Source organism: Cupressus sempervirens, chromosome 10, assembly GCF_028749045.1.
Source record: "Cupressus sempervirens isolate cs-2001-9-10 chromosome 10, ASM2874904v1, whole genome shotgun sequence".
NCBI classification, from domain to species: domain Eukaryota; kingdom Viridiplantae; phylum Streptophyta; class Pinopsida; order Cupressales; family Cupressaceae; genus Cupressus; species Cupressus sempervirens.
Window position 1 is genome coordinate 841,394,247 of NC_143127.1, and position 16,534 is coordinate 841,410,780.

Genomic DNA, 16,534 nt, shown 5'->3' on the forward strand with positions numbered 1-16,534 from the left:
CATTAGTGTGCACACAAATAGAATGGAAGATAAACAAATTGCAAAGATCAAATTAGTAATGTATCTTACTACGAAGAGACAAAAAAAGAACTAAATTATGGGTGTGACCTTATATAAATTTATAGTGGAGAAAGATCAAAATAGTTCAAGTAATGCAAATCCATATTCATTTTTTCTTATTTTGATCACTACTTACAATATAGTTTAGATTGTTATTATTATATGTGGAGCTAATCGAGGAGCCAAGATTAAAATGTTATGAGTGTACTCAGTAACTCTCTAACTATTAGTGATTATTCAATCTCATATTGCATAAAACCTCTTTACTATGAAGAATGAATATACAAAATTTTTTTATTAAAAAAATACCATTTTTTTTTGTTATTAGATATTAAAGCATTGATTGTATTTAGGCCTATGAGATAAGTAGAAGGTGATTAAGTCTGTTCGAGTGAAGGCTATGGGAAGAAATGTGACTGGTACATGAAATTAGAACAAAATTACAATGACTTTCTCCAAAGCAGAAATGTGAGTTTGTAGGAGTAGAATGTTTGATAGTGAGATTATTTGAATGATGAATACAATCATTAATATTAAGAAGATGCCATAATCCACAAAAAACATACACCAACGGTGAGAAACATATGTCCCAAAAATAAAATAAATTATTGATAACAATTAGACTAAGTTGAAGGAATCAATGGGAGGTGATAACTAGAAGGGGGTAAATCCTATGCTCTAGGATAAGGGGTATGTACAACCACCAATAAAGGGTGACTTAATTAGGTTGGAAGAAACCATCACTAACTTAATCAAGAAGAAGAAGGATCTGGAGGATAAGTTTGATAGGGTTATGAATTCCTATATTTGTTTAATGCATTTTGATGTTGCCACTCTTAATCTTCTATTGGCTGGGATGTAGGAGATTAGTGATACTAAAGATATGGAATCAATTTACTCTCTCTAGTGGACTCTTAGAGGTTGACTAGTTGCCTATCTTTCTAGAGAACCCAAATAATTAGAAGAAGGAGAGTTAGCTCGTGGTTCCTTCTCTCCTATTTTTTGTGCTTTATGTTTAATGCTTGTTATTTAGCCCATGTGGCTCCTTTTGTTAAAAAATATTGGACATGTTTATTCCTAGAAACTTAAGTTCAGCTAGGTTTATTTGTTATTATGATAACCTATTAATTGATATTGTAGTAGCTTTAGAGATAGAAATATGTAAGTTTGAGGGATTTTGATATTAAAGAAGAAGGTTAGTTAATCTAATGGAAATGAATTTTGGCTGATTCTTAGCTGAATTTTCCCCCATTTTGGCTTATTTTTAATATAGAAACAATTACAAATTTTATTTTGGTGGAGTGTTTGGAAGTTGTGTGAAGAGTTATGTAACTTTTCCACTATATTTTGAGGGATTTTGATATTAAAGAAGAAGGTTAGTTAATCTAATGGAAATGAATTTTGGCTGAGTCTTAGCTGAATTTTCCCCCATTTTGGCTTATTTTTAATATAGAAACAATTACAAATTTTAGTTTGCTGGAGTGTTTGGAAGTTGTGTGAAGAGTTATGTAACTTTTCCACTATATTAAGCATTCAATAATAATGTATGTTTTCAAAAATGACAACTAGCATGTGAAAAATTCCAATACAAGAGGCATTTATGCCTCCAAGATTTAAAGAAACACTATTATGTTTTCTCACCTAAAGTTTTTTAAACTGACCCAACGTAATTAGGTAACCAAAGATACCAATGACTCAATTAAGGAGAAAAATAGCACGAATAATAGTGCATCGAATAACCTACATAATTTTTTAATTATTTCTCTTGGTATCTATTGTGGGTATGTGAAGACACTTAAATGTAAGCATGTACATCCACTATTTCAATGCCCTCTAATTCTTTTGTTCTTATTTGTTTGGCGCAGAGAAGTGACAGTTGATTAGGAATTTTGAGACAATGCCAGTGAGAAGAAAGTAGACCTTGGGTAGAAGATTTTTATATTATCAACAATTAAAAACCATTTGGGATCTAGTCAATTTCTTTAGTAGTATCTCAAATCTAAGTGGAACATTTATGGTTTTTTTAAAATTTTCTCTTCTCAGTGACTCTTATGTAGTTGAGCATATTATAGAAATTATTCATCTGTTTATTGATCAATAACTAATGAAAGTCATTGTTGATGACATCGTTACTATTGATTCAAGAGAGAACGTAATTCAAATTTGATATTTCATCCTAACTTTTGAATTGTTTTTGGAGAAGTTACACCAATGGAGGGAGATGGGAAGTTTAGTTCCATTAATTTATTATCTATTCATACTTACTACTAAGAATGAAGTAATTATGGTATAAAACATTATTGATATTAAGGCCCACACAAATATAAATAAGCTCATTAGAACCCTAATTCAGACCATGATTTTATTTGCAACATTTGACAACACCTCCAAAGATTTCTAGTAGAGTTATCACATGGATAAATGAAGATAAGCTTCACTTCTAGAGATTGGAGACATTAGAGGATGCAGGAATTTCCATTATTGTAAGTGATCTTCTCACTTTGAGATGGTGCTATTTTATTTTAAATTTTTGGTTTCTAATGCTAACAAATTTGAAGGGTACATATTATGTTGAATTTTCAATTCTAAGAAAGATTTGGGACTTCATATTGTGCTCAATATGGATTGTTCTAAATAAAGATTCAGAGTAGATGATCAAGAATTAAACCCTTTTACAATCACTAGACAATTGTAGAGATCAATTACATCCCATAGGGATAATTGTTGAATAATTCAAGACTTTATAATCAAGAATGAGAGCTTATGAATGCATCTCAAAGCTACTCCTTTATGAGGGTCACAAGAAAAATTCATAGAGCCTTGTATGGTTTAGGGTTTTCTACTTTAGAAGAGTGGTTTTATCAAACTATGTATTTAAATTATGTAATCAACATGCTTTTTTATTGAAGCTACAAGGGGAGGTGCCTATGAAAAGTCATTTGATTTGTTTAGGATAAATGTTGTAATGGGGGGGATTAATTTTATTAAGGGTTAAAAAACCATTTTTACAAGGGACTTGAAACCTCAAAACTCTTTACAAAAATGAGTTAAAGTTTATCAGAAAAAAAAAATGATGTATCAACAACAAACATCCCATGACAACCAGAAATAACAAAAAACTAGTTGACATATAGAGATCATAACTAGCACCAAAAAACCAAATGAAAAATTCTACGAATAAACAAAAAAAAATCTTAAAAGTGAATCTTCTCTTAGAAGCAACCTTTGTAATTATGAACATATTTTCTTTCTAGAACATGATCTTTCCAAAATGGGAAAAATGACAAAAACTATGGGGCAATTCAATATTTTACTAGATAAAAATGGTAGAGGAACACAAGGGCATCCCTAATGGAAATCATTTTAGTCTTATGGAAAAAATGTTTGAGGAATCTACCCTAATTTGTGGTTGGCACCTCTTCAAGGGAAATAGTCTTTAGTGATTATAGAAAATAATTGATGCATCTCAACAAAAATACTATAAAAGAAAATGTGTTGACTATGGCAGCAGGGGGTCACAAATTTGCTCCTTCTTTTTCAATGTGAATATGGGTTAAAGATTGCTACATTAATTTATGGGTTGTACCCATCTTCGATAATAACAATGGAGCCTCATGTGCAAATAGGATTGTTCTAGGGAAAAGGCATCTTGTCACATTTGATCATGTCCTACTCATCAAAAACCAAAAAAAGAAATTTGGTCCAATCTATAGTTAAGAAATCAACAAAAAATTGTAATAAAAGGTTCTTTCAAAGACATCCCATTAAAAGGTGAAGCAATATGGCTCTAAGATTTCCCTAACTATTCTACTTCTTCAACAAATCACACTCCCAGGTGATAAATGTGATTATGGATGGAGGGTGGGAACTAATTTGTAAATCATGAATATTTTAAGTAATGCCTTTACAAAAGGTGGTTGGCACCATTATAAAAAGTAAAGGTTACTTGCCTTCTAGATTAGTTGCTTGTTACATATGGAACACATTGTAACCTTGATGTCTCAAGTTTTCAGAATGTAGGTAAGTATCATAACCTTATCAAGTAATTTTATTTATTTGGATTGCAATAGTCCAAATTTTAAAAATAATTTATTATCTAACCCTATTTCAATTTTTGAAGGCCATTGTATTAATTTCTTTTAATAGAAGCCAAATTTGAATCCTACTAATTTTGCATAAGATTTAATCTCTAGATGGCTAATTATAAAAAACAATTCGTAGAAAAATTTAGAATATGATGAAAACTATAATTATAGAGTCTACTTATTTGGAATATTTTATAGTCAAGTTCTTTGTTACAATGCAACTAGATACTAAAATTCTTAAACACTTAAAAGTGATAACAAATAAGTCAATCTATCATTTTTTCCAAAATTTTTTTTAGGGTTCATTAGTGATATTGTCATTTTTTGTGATTGTGGAAATAATATTGGAGTGAGTAAATTTCATACTTGTACAATTAAGACCTCAAATATTCAAATAAGATTTCCTAGGGAGATTCATCTAAAAAATTGTGAGATGGTTGGGATTATAGTTCAAAAGTATAAAAATAATGAAACTTATTGTATGAGTTTTCTAAAAGATGATGGGTATCATATAAAATTTGATACTTCTATGAAGTTGGCTATCCCCTAGGAAGCCCTCATAAAATTAAATCTAGAAGAAAGTTAAATTGTATATTGACAATAACATAGAACCTTTGATGGACAACAATTTTAAAATAATCATTCTAGCAATAGAAGATATCCTCATCAACATGGATTAAAAGAAATCTAACAATGATATTAATGTTGTGGAAATAGAGTATTCCTAGATTGGTCAATGGATTCTAGTCTATCTATTATGATTCCTATTGGTGTTGATCTTTTTTGAGCTACCTATTAGATAAAGGGTATAATTCTAAATGTGGGAATTTTATATTGCATCATGATATAAAATAAGATTCTTACCCTAGATGCACTTTGTAAGATTCTTACTACCACATGTTCTTCAAATTCCCTTATGTTTTTGAAGTCTTGAAGCAATGCCTTGCTGTCTAAAAGCTTAATTCTTTTTTTCCTAGAAATGTGGAAGATTGTTTCAAATAGAGGAATCATATATATTGGAACATAGTGGAAGAATAGAATCATAAAATTTTGAAGGACAAGGAATCCCTAGATTTGGTTGAAGCTAGCAAAACTATTAGAGGTATAAATGAAAATTTAATAACCATAAGAAAAAATTCAAATTTTAGCAATGATGGACTTTCACAGGATGCTCTACTTCTTTATGATTTCATTGCCAAGAGCTTGAAACACAATTTAAGAGAGAATTTCATTTGGATTTTCCTTCTTGATGCTTGGATCAAGGACAACTTTGATTGGGTGGCCAAAAGAAACCCTCCAGAACTAGAGAGTGGTGGAATTATAAGGGATTCAAATGGGAGTTATATTGAAGTGGGGGATTTTCTACTTGGAACCTAAACTAGCCTTGTGGTTGAAGCCAACAGGGGCATCCTTGTAATTAAACTTGCTAATTTGTGACTTGTGTAAGTATCTATAGGTTGATGATCATTTGAAGAACATAATAAATTTCCTAAATAAGAGAACTCAGCCCATGTGGATGATAGAATCAATAATTTAAGAGGAAATATCAATATTAAACACTTTCAAGAAAGTTATTATTTGTCATGTGTATAGAAAAGCCAAATCATGTGCCAAAATTATGTTGCCAACTTGGGAATACAAATGGAGACAAATATATTATGGTACACTAATCTTATAAATAATTTTTTTTTACAGGAGAAGATTAATGAAGACAAGACACACAAGCTCATAGGACAGTTAAATAAACATGGTGAATACATCAAGCTAGTACAATAGTTATTTCAATTAATATGGTAGATTCAAAGTGGTAAATGATTTGATTATTGGCATGCTTTCTGAGTCTCTTGTATTATTATTTTTCTTTCCTTTTATCTAACAAGAAAATGAAACAAATTTATATTGTTGTCTGTTGAGCTATTTTAGGGCTTATTTTAGCCCAGATGGTAGGAAGAAGGGAGTACATTGTTTCAATTTCATTTTCTTAAACCACTTGCATTATGGGGATATAATCTTGTTTCTCTAGTTTTTTTACATTTCCCTTAATAGGAGTCTGATCATACATAGAAAGAAACCACATGAAGGCCTCATCATTCTTTCAACTAAGTAGTGCAAAGATAGAACCCCTTATGTGAGCCCAAAAACTAAATTTGAAAGTGGGTCAACGAAGGAAAGTAAAACTTATGCTAGTAAGAAGAAGAAAGAAGTTGAGAGTGAAGGTTCTAAAATGGAAATAGGAGAGGTGGAAGAAACCACCTCTAATTATGTAGAAAAATATTGGGTTGCCTCACTATCCAACTCATCTTTGTGCATTCTATCAGTTATTTCCATTTTGCAGTTGTTGCAGAGTTCTAGTATTGGCCGAGCACAATGTTTTTTGAGTCCAATAGTGACTGAGTACCCTATGATGGTCAAGTTCTTGGTTTGGCTAAGTACCATTGTTTCCAAGTTCCTTCATGTGCCAAGTGAGCTCATTATTTTGTTGACACTTAATCCCTTCTTTAACTAAATTTGTTTGTGCTTTGTTCTTAGTGAGAGCTGAATTATTCATTTAATTTAAGCTCTTAATTTAAGTAGGGATCATGCATTGAGATGCATAGAGACCACTATAAGGTTTACCTTCTCTTATGTAAAGATATAAAATCTTTTGTAAGCCATTTTGGAAAGTATAAGTAGCAATTCTAGTTTAGGTTTAGGAGAAGGAGATCAAGTTGAACAATTGTAGAAGTTAACAATTGAGAGTCAGGATATTAGATCATAGTTGTATCATGTTGGATGCATTTTGATATACATATATGATTATCTATTGATCGTAAGCTAGAAGCCATCACATCTAGTCATTTTTTCTAAAATTGGGATGAATCAATAAATACATTTGTTATTTCTCTCTCTTCTTGGTGTTGTTCTCTCTATTTCTATTTTGTTGTGTTTACTTAGCAAGGTGTTTAAACACTTAGGTGTTCCTTTGGCCCTAATTATGCATCCATCCCTACATCATCTATGGAAACCCAAGAGGATAGGGTATTTATAGATTCTTGGGGTGAATACAAAAATAGGATGGAAATAGAAGAAGATAGTGAAGTGTCCCCTCCTGTCCAAAACAAAATTCCCCATGCTCCTACTACAAAATAAAATACACCAAAAGAGGAGAATTATGAAAATATGGATTGAGCTAATTAGAAGAGAAAGGATATTGATAGGAAGGATTCCCATGTCATACAAATTGTAGGGTACTCAATGTCAGAGTTTGAAAGGGAGCCTTCAAAGAAGAATAAGAAGGAGATAAAAGCTTTTATGTCCACTACTAACCAGGGTACTCAAAACTCTATTGATAGGATTGAGAAAAAAGTAGATGCCTTGATTGCTTATGATATTTGGGTACATAATGAAATCAATGTGTTTAAAGAGGTGGTGGGAAAATTGGAAAAGGACTTGTAGAAAGACATTGAGGTTAGAAAAAAGTTAGAAGATGGATTCCTAGGAGAAATGTAAGATTTTGATAAAGTTATTGGGGACAACGAGGACAAATTACAAGTTTATAGTTGGTAAAAGTAAAGAAAACACAAATGGCATCAAGATGAGGGTGGACTTGAATGAAAAACACAAGGGAGAAAAGAGGAAACTATGGGAAGGTTTGGTAAAAGAACAAGAGGAAAATTGAACAAAAACAAAGCGTATGTTGCACCAAAGACCATGAAGGAGGATCCAGAGGTAGTTGAGATCCAAGTGGCCAAACTTCTAAAGGAGTTGGCTTAGCTTTAGTTATTTTAATTTTAAGTTTTGGTTTTTGTTTCTAGTCCATCATATGCATTCATTTTTGGTTTTGTGTTGGTCTTAAGTCCTTAGGATGTTGGAGTTTATAAAGTTTTATCCTTTTTCTAGTATAGTTTTAATTTTGGACTTAAACAATTATATCTTGTGATTCACTACTTTTGCGTTTTAGGTCCCTATAAAATCTACTTTGACCTAAATTAAATTTTTTGTGGAGATAGGAATATCATAGGATAATACTGATAAAAAAATTCAAAATTTAATTACTTAAAAAAATATAAAAAGTAGTATGAGATATTTCAAAGGAATGAAAAGTCATGATCAATAGACTCCTTTTGAATTTGATCCTACCCTTCCTTCCATAGAGAAGGCTGAGAGAGTAAGAAATGTTGAGCTTAGTTTGGTCACATTGAAAAAAAAGATGTTTGGTTTTCAAAATATGTATGATGAGGTAAGGGATTAGCTTATGTAATCACACAACATAGAAGCCAAATAGATCTTTTATTTCTAGAATAGGGAACCTAGTGATAGAGAAAGAAGGGATGACTTTTAATAATAATGCCTCAAATACCAAAGGCAATTTAAAATGGGATCCCTTTAGAAATTGAAATAGTATATAAAAATGCATGATTATACCCTCAAGAGCTTGAGCAAAATAATTCCCAGAAGAGTTCACAATATTCCAAGAAGGAGATGTTTTTCCTATGGAAAATTGAGATAGACTCACTCTAGAAAGCTCCAAATATTTAATGAGGTGTGAAATTTACATTACTCTATTAGATGAGAAAGATATTGATAATATTCTTAGTCAAGTAATTTTGAGAGAAGTTGAGGCTAAAAGTGAATACCCAAAAGAGAATGGTGTTATTATAGTTAATATTGGTATCATTTATCTAGGATTCACCATGAATGATATATGATTATAAGATACCCGCATCTATGTAAAACCAATAGGAAATAGAGTTAGAAAACACATCAAACAATTATAACCATACATGGTGTTTTTAGTAACTAATAAAAGAGAACTAGTCTCTCAAATATAGTGAAGGGGAAGTTCATTCGAAAGGATCAATAAAGATAGCCTCGTTGATGGTTATGAGAATTGATTTTCCTATGTAGGGGTAAATGTGAATAAAGGAAAGTAAACCTAAGTTCATTAGATAACTTAACACATCAAAGGGTAAAAAAAGGAATTAAATCCTTTCAATCCTACTTCTAAAGTAATTAGATCTAGGAAGATTACAACCACCCAACTGATAAAGAGGCACCAATGAAAGAAAATATCTAATAGGATACAAGTAGAGAAAGAATGCAAGATCCTTATATCCATTAATCCAGAAAGAGTTGTGGCATGAATCTAGAATGCTAGATTTAGAAAGTACATGTGCTTTAAAATAAGAAATTTAATTAGAGAACTCACCTTAAGAATGGGAAACTTTGGATCCCAATTTATGATGTTAGTTTAACTCCAAGCAATGAATAATCCAAACCCCAAAAATGAAACTACAAGATCTCTAAAAGCTATGATCATCTGACTATTTTTTGAACTCAATTTTTCTCAAAAAGGATAATTTTAGGTAGCAGGGAAGAAATAGAACCATAATTAGTAGTCTCTCCATGCAAAATAGTTTCCGAATCTCTAAATATTGACAAAAAGGGTATCTAAATCCACAAATTGTTCTTTCTTCCATGATCTAATACCTAAAAAATAAAGACTTTTTTCACTTTTTGATGCATGCTTTGTCTTGGGGTAAGAGGAAGAAGATGGGTTTTAATTCTAAGGAAGTCTATAGGGTAGATTGAGACCTCTTAAAAAATGAGTTCTTAATTTTTAAAGATTAGGTGCTTGATTCAGTTTGGGAAATCGATCCAAATTAAAAAATTGGACACATGGCTTTTGGAATCGAGAATCCAATTCATGAGATTCCCAAAGCTAACCAGGATCTTGATTTCAAATCAATTAGGCAATGCTCGATTTGTTCAAAATTTGGTACATGATTCATGAAAATGTGAAAGTTATGTTTTTACTTATTTTACTTTTAAAAAAATGTGATAGCAATTTCTAGGGGAGGAGAGCCCCATTTTCATAGCCCTACTAACCCCCTCAAATCCATTTTTTGACATTATAGGTATAATTATTTATTTTATTTATTTCATTTCATTAATTCTTTTTTTTTTTTTCTTAAAAAATAAGGTTTATGTTATTGTTTGTGTTCATCATTCATTAGTTTTATATAAATATTTAGAATTTCTTTCTATTTACCTTAAAATTTAAATTTTTAATAGATTTACAATATAAAATACATAATAGGTAAACTATAAACAAAAATGTAAATTAAAGTTCAACTATAGGTTAAAATGACACTTTAAAACATAAATAATAAGTTCAATAGATACTTGAAGACATTAACTATACATATAATACATAAACATAAAATTTAGGCAAAAAACAAAAAAACATAGCATTGAGTAAAACAATGAAAATAGAAACCATTAACAAATTCGGTAAAAGAATAAAAAAAAACATGATCACACAAATAAATACACATTGAAAATCCTATACATTGAAAACCAAAAAATATAAAAGTTCATGTTCACTAGACTCTCATCTTCAAGCTCCTCCCTTTGTCTCTCCTTTCATCCCCATTCATCAATTTATTTTTCTCTCTCCTCCCTTTCTTTTTATCTCTCCTTCCTTTCTCTCTCCTCCCTCTTTTTCTCTCTCTTCTCTTTCTCTCTCCTTACTCTCTTTACCTCTCTCCTCCCTCTATTTTTATCTCTCTTCCCTTTATCTCTCCCCTCTCCCCCTCTCCTTTTTTCTCTCCTCTTTTTCCCTCTCCTCTCTTTCTCTATCTTCCATTTCTCTCTCCTCTCTCTCCTCTCTATTTCTATCCTCCCTTTCAGTCTTCTTCCTTTATTTTTCTCTCACCTCTCTTTCTATTTCCTCCCTTTCTCTCTCCTCTCCCTCTCTTTCTCTCTCCTATCTTGGACTCTTTGTGTCTCCTCTCTTCCTCATTAGAATCTCCATTTCCTTTATCGCCTTTGTCTAAAATCCTAGTAAAGTTTTTGCTTTGATCTATTAATTTGATAAAGAGAAATTTATAGTGAAAAAACTCTTTATGTGAAGATTTGATGAGTTTTGTAATTCTTCAGAGAATTTTATACTCATAATGTGATTTTAGGTTTAGGCCACAATATTTTTTATGTTTTTTATGTGGAACCTAATTAAACTTGGAAGTTAATTTCTCCCTACTTCATTTGGTTCAATTTTCTCCTAAATTATTCTCTAGTGTATTTAGGGTAGTTCTCTAAAGATGGGGTCAAGGGGAAATAGCCCTTGTAGGATCATGGAGAAAATCCCTAGGCACGTTCCCTATCGCAGTATAGGGCGGGGTTGGCTTTTATTTTTCTATTTGATAATTTATTCCATCCCTTGTTTTGTAAGTGGCAATAACCTTAAATAAAATGGGTTAGGGTTAGGGATCTAATGATGTGGGCTGGATTATAGCTTCATATAGTGGCATTGGGCTACAAGGAATTGCAAATTTTATATAAAAGTCATAATCACTAGATAATAAGAATATTGGACTCGTTGTTTGGTGGATGTAGCCCATGGACTGGGTGAACCATGTTAATTATTTGTGTCGTGTTTTTTTTGTGTGTGATATATATTTTCTAATGTTGAATATATTTGAATACAATAATTATTTGTTCTCTTTAATATAATAATTATCAGCTATGGAAGATTGAAATGGAGGATTATCTCTATTAGAAGGATTTATGGCAGCCAATGCAAGAAAAAAACCAATAAACCAATAACTATGACAAATGATGACTGAGATATTTTGGATAAAAAGGCACTTGGAAGCATTTGTTTATGCTTAGAACAATCAGTGGAATTTAATATTATGAAATAGAAGATTATTGAAGAGTTGATGCAAACCTTAACAAAGTTGTATAAAAATCCCTCTACTTCAAACAAGGCATGTCTCATGATGCATTATTTGATATGAAAATGTCATAAGGTATATTTGCTGCTAATCATTTAAATAAGTTTAACATGGTTATTAGTCAATTATCTTTTTTTAATGCCAATTTTGATGAATAAATTAGGGATCTCTAGAATTTTGTTATTTTCCTAAAGTTGGAATGACTTGGTAATGATTGTTCTAATACCCTAAAATTTTGTGATAAATGATTGGTGTTATTCTAAAGATAGGAAAAGCTAAGGTGGATCTACATCAAAAAGTATTTTGAATGCATAAAGCCTAGCCAAAAGGAATGAAACAAGATACAATTCTTGAAATAGTGGGAAATCTAGATGAAATCACAAGGAAAATAGTCCTAATAAAGAGGGCCAAGAGATTATTGGTACTATGGGAAACCAAGGTATAAGAAGAAAGGTTACTGGACTCAAAAGAAAAATGAAGGAAACAAACAAGAAGGGAACAAGCAGACAAATGTGATAAGTCAAAATTCCAAAGAGGATGCTTTTCTTCTTTCTTTAGACAATGTTGATGATTCATGGCTTTTAGATTCAAGGGCTTCATTTTATGCTACTCCCCATAGATTTTATTTTGTTCATTATGTTCAAAGGGATTTTGGGCTCATTTATTTGGGAGATAATGAGCCCTATTGCAAAATAGGAATTAGTGGCTACTACATAAACTAAGACAAGTTCCAAGGGTGGGTAGGAATCTATTTTAGTAAGGCAATTAGATAATGAGGGTTGCACAATTACTTTTAATGATAGAAATTGGAAGGTTTCAAAAGGTTCCTTACTAGTAGAAAAAGATGTAAAAGTAGAAGCCTTATATCTTTGTATAGGTCATATTGTTCCTTCTACTTTAATTATTTTAGAGAAATATGAAAGTTCAAGAATATTTGTTGCAAATGAGTAGGAAGAACTAAAAATAGGTGCAGGAGATTCTAAAAAAATATTATGGAACAACAAACTTGGTCACATGAGTGAAAAAGGTATGAAATTACTTCATTCAAAAAATATTTTACCAGGTCTCAAATGTGTCAATATGAAATTTTGTGATAGTTGTGTGTATAGAAAAAAAAAGAGACTGAGTTTTGTGTAGAGTGGGAAGGAAAATAAAAATGAGAAATTGGAACTTGTTCATACAAATATATGAGGATCAACTCAGGTATCTTCCCGTAGTAGCTCTTTTTATCATGTTACATTTATTGATGATACAACTAGAAAAGTATGAGAATATTTTCTTACACATAAATATGATGTATTTGTAACTTTTAAGAAATTAAAATGCTTGGTTAAAAACGAGTCTGGGATAAGGGTAAAATGTCATAGATCTAATAATGGTGGTGAGTATTGCAATAATGAGTTTAAAGATTATTGTTCCACTTATGATATTCATAGGTATAAAATTGTTCCAAGAACCCCGCAATAAAATTGAGTGGTTGAACACATAAACAGGAAAATAATGGAACATGCAAGGAGTATGTGGTTGCATGTTGGGTAGCTTGCGTTAAAGATGTGGGGCTATTAATACTATTGTATTCTTTTATCAATAGAGGTGATGGAACCCAAAAATTTGAGTCCTCTTTCCAAGTTTTCCAAAATCAAGATCCAATCCTGAACAACATTTTGATTTCACAATTTTGGATATATGAAATTCTCAGACTATGACTTCATTATTTTGATGCCAATAGTTCTCTAACATTCTATAATTCTAAGGATCACAAAGGAGAATTTATTTCAATAATTAACTGACATATGAGGTTATGTCAAGAATTTATTTCATTCATCTAGTTTTCTCTCAAGCATGACATTAATCAAGGATGGCTCATGCTAAGGATTTTAAGGAAATATGGTCATTAAATGCCTTCTTCTTTGTTCATAGATATAAGAGTATTTGGTAAGTTTATTATTTTATAAAAAATATTCTTGTGCAATTTTTTTGTGTATGTTATGTAGGGAAAAATATATGGGTTTACCAGTACAATCATGTAATGAGAATGCAATACCTCACCCAATCATGCAACCTAGGTTGGCATCAACAGAAGAAGATCATTTTTATCTCATCAACAACATGTATGTAGCTGCATGTGATTTGTGAACAACATATGCTCAGTACCAAAGTGAATGCCATGATATGTTTATGGAAGAGGAGAAAGAGAAAGCTTTTAATATGCTTGTTAGAGTCCTAGATGAGGAAGTGACTAAGCACTTGGAATAAATTTTTGATATGATGAGAGAATTATAAATATTTTTTAAGATCTATTTTTTATTATTATTAATCCGTAACAAGTTGTAGTTATTTTTAGTTACTTGGGATGTATAGGCTTGAAGCATTTTGTAACCTTTAATGTTCTATAAGAGAGAATGCTAGGGCCTTTTATAGATATGGGGCGATTGAGATAGAAAATGAAATACAAACATTATGAATATAAGCATGCTTAGTGGAAATAAGATACTACAACTTGTTATAGCCTAGTTGTAACTTATTTTTTCAATTAATAAAATATACCATGTTCTTTTCTTAAAGATAGGAAATTGGTTGTTAATTTTGTTAAATTTGAAAATATCTTGGATTTATACTATTTGCGAAGTAAAATTCAGGCAAAATATTGGAAACAAAACTCATATACTTATGCATGTTTTGTGTAATTGGTCTTCAACTTGAAGCTAAATTCAATTATTTAGGATTTGGTAAAATCTATCAGTTTGGCTCCTCATTAGTTGATGGTGGCACACCCATCTCTAAGACATAAGATTTATTCAATAATTGTTAAAGTTGTCTCTCTTCTCTAATTTTGGAAGGTACTGGTCATATCAAATTTTAAAACTTGAGGACAACTTTGTAGAAGGTAAACAATCAGTAGGTCAAATCACTTTCATATACAATTACATTTTGTTTGAAACCCTCCTCCTTATTAAAAAAAAAAAAAAAATGTTATTATAATCATTTTCTCGTTGCAAACATTTTCCACCTCAAGATCATTACTAAGATGAAAATCAAAATAATTACTTCTTTACAAATTAAGGTACAACCACCTAGGTCTCTTAGAGCCTAAAGTGTGGAGATTGAACAAAGTTAAGTTTCAATCTTCATTATTGGCTAAAATTGTATTGAGTTTTCCAGCATCGAGTAGCCAATCTCATAGGAAGTCAACAAACAATTTTGTGCACTAGCAAGTGGTCCCTCTACTCCTTTTAGTTTTGGTATTCTAGAAGAAGCATGGACTAGTTAGGAGGTGAGTTGTTCTTTTCTCAAAATCATTGGATGTGAAGCATTCCCACATAACTAATACATTTGGCGCAAATTTTTGACATTCATTTTTTACACTTGATACTTGTGCTTGTGGTTTTCACTCCTTTTTTTTTTTGTTTATATCCTAACAATGTCAAAATTGCAATGCCCCTTAACTTAAGCATCACGATTTTGATATTGTTGGGATATAACTAATAGTGAAAATGAAATAATTATTACTTTATTTTTTATCTTTGGAAGGAGGAAAGGTGCTGCATGCATGTGAGACAAACTAGTAGTAAGTCAAACCCTTACAAAATCAATGCTAATAGAGGCTGCAAATTAAATTATGCGAGAATATGTGCATGCATAATTATGTTTATTATTAGTAATGATAGAAATTTTATATAGATTTTGTGCATGTGTGAATATGTGTGTTGTTAGTAATGGTACAAAGTAAGTGAATACACAATTACATCATAGAAGAACATAATGATGTTTATGTGGATGCAACTATGATTAATAAAGAATTATTTAGATTGCCTACTACATGATCATATATATTATCCTCGACTATATACAAGAGCCTTACATTTCCTTTTGTATTTATTCCTTCTCCACTAAAAAAGATTAGTACAGAGACATGTATGGCAAGGGCACAACAATAGACAAAATATATAATCAATCTTGAATCGTAAATGAATGATTGAATGCAAAAATATAGGAAAGGGAATAAATGAACGAAAAATTAAGCCATAGGGGAACATAAAGGAGTTTGTAGGGTTGTAGCTAAGACTGATAAAGAATTATTTTTATTTCATGTTGCAAGATCATATGATGGGTATGAATAAGCATTTTCCTAGTTATTCTATATGATAATAGTATAGTTTGCATCTGAACAATATAGTATGCTATAGTTAGTACTATAAATTCTACTGCCACTACTAGCTTACCTAGCTTCCTGCAGCTCTTGCTAGCCACTAAAGTGGTTGTATGTAAGACACTTGAACTACACTATTTATATGAGACCTTTCCTTTTCCTTTTCATTTTCTTCCTTCTCAACTGAAAAAGATCACTATAGAGACATAGTTCACAATGAAATAACAACCAACAAAATATTTATCCACTCCTCAATCCTAAATGAATGAATTAATGGGAAATGTGGTAGGGGCATAAGTTATAACACAATCAATTAAAATTTAATGACTTTTAGTTTCCCTTGCATTCCCCCACCTTAGTAAAAGCTTCTATTGCACATCCCCCCATTCTCTCTTTATCATTGACTTATGTGTATGTAAATAGGAGAGAGTGAAGAGCCTAGGGTTAGACCACCTCATCTAATTTTTTTACATCAATGAACTACACTACCAAGTGCCTAGATTTTCATGACTATTTATGTT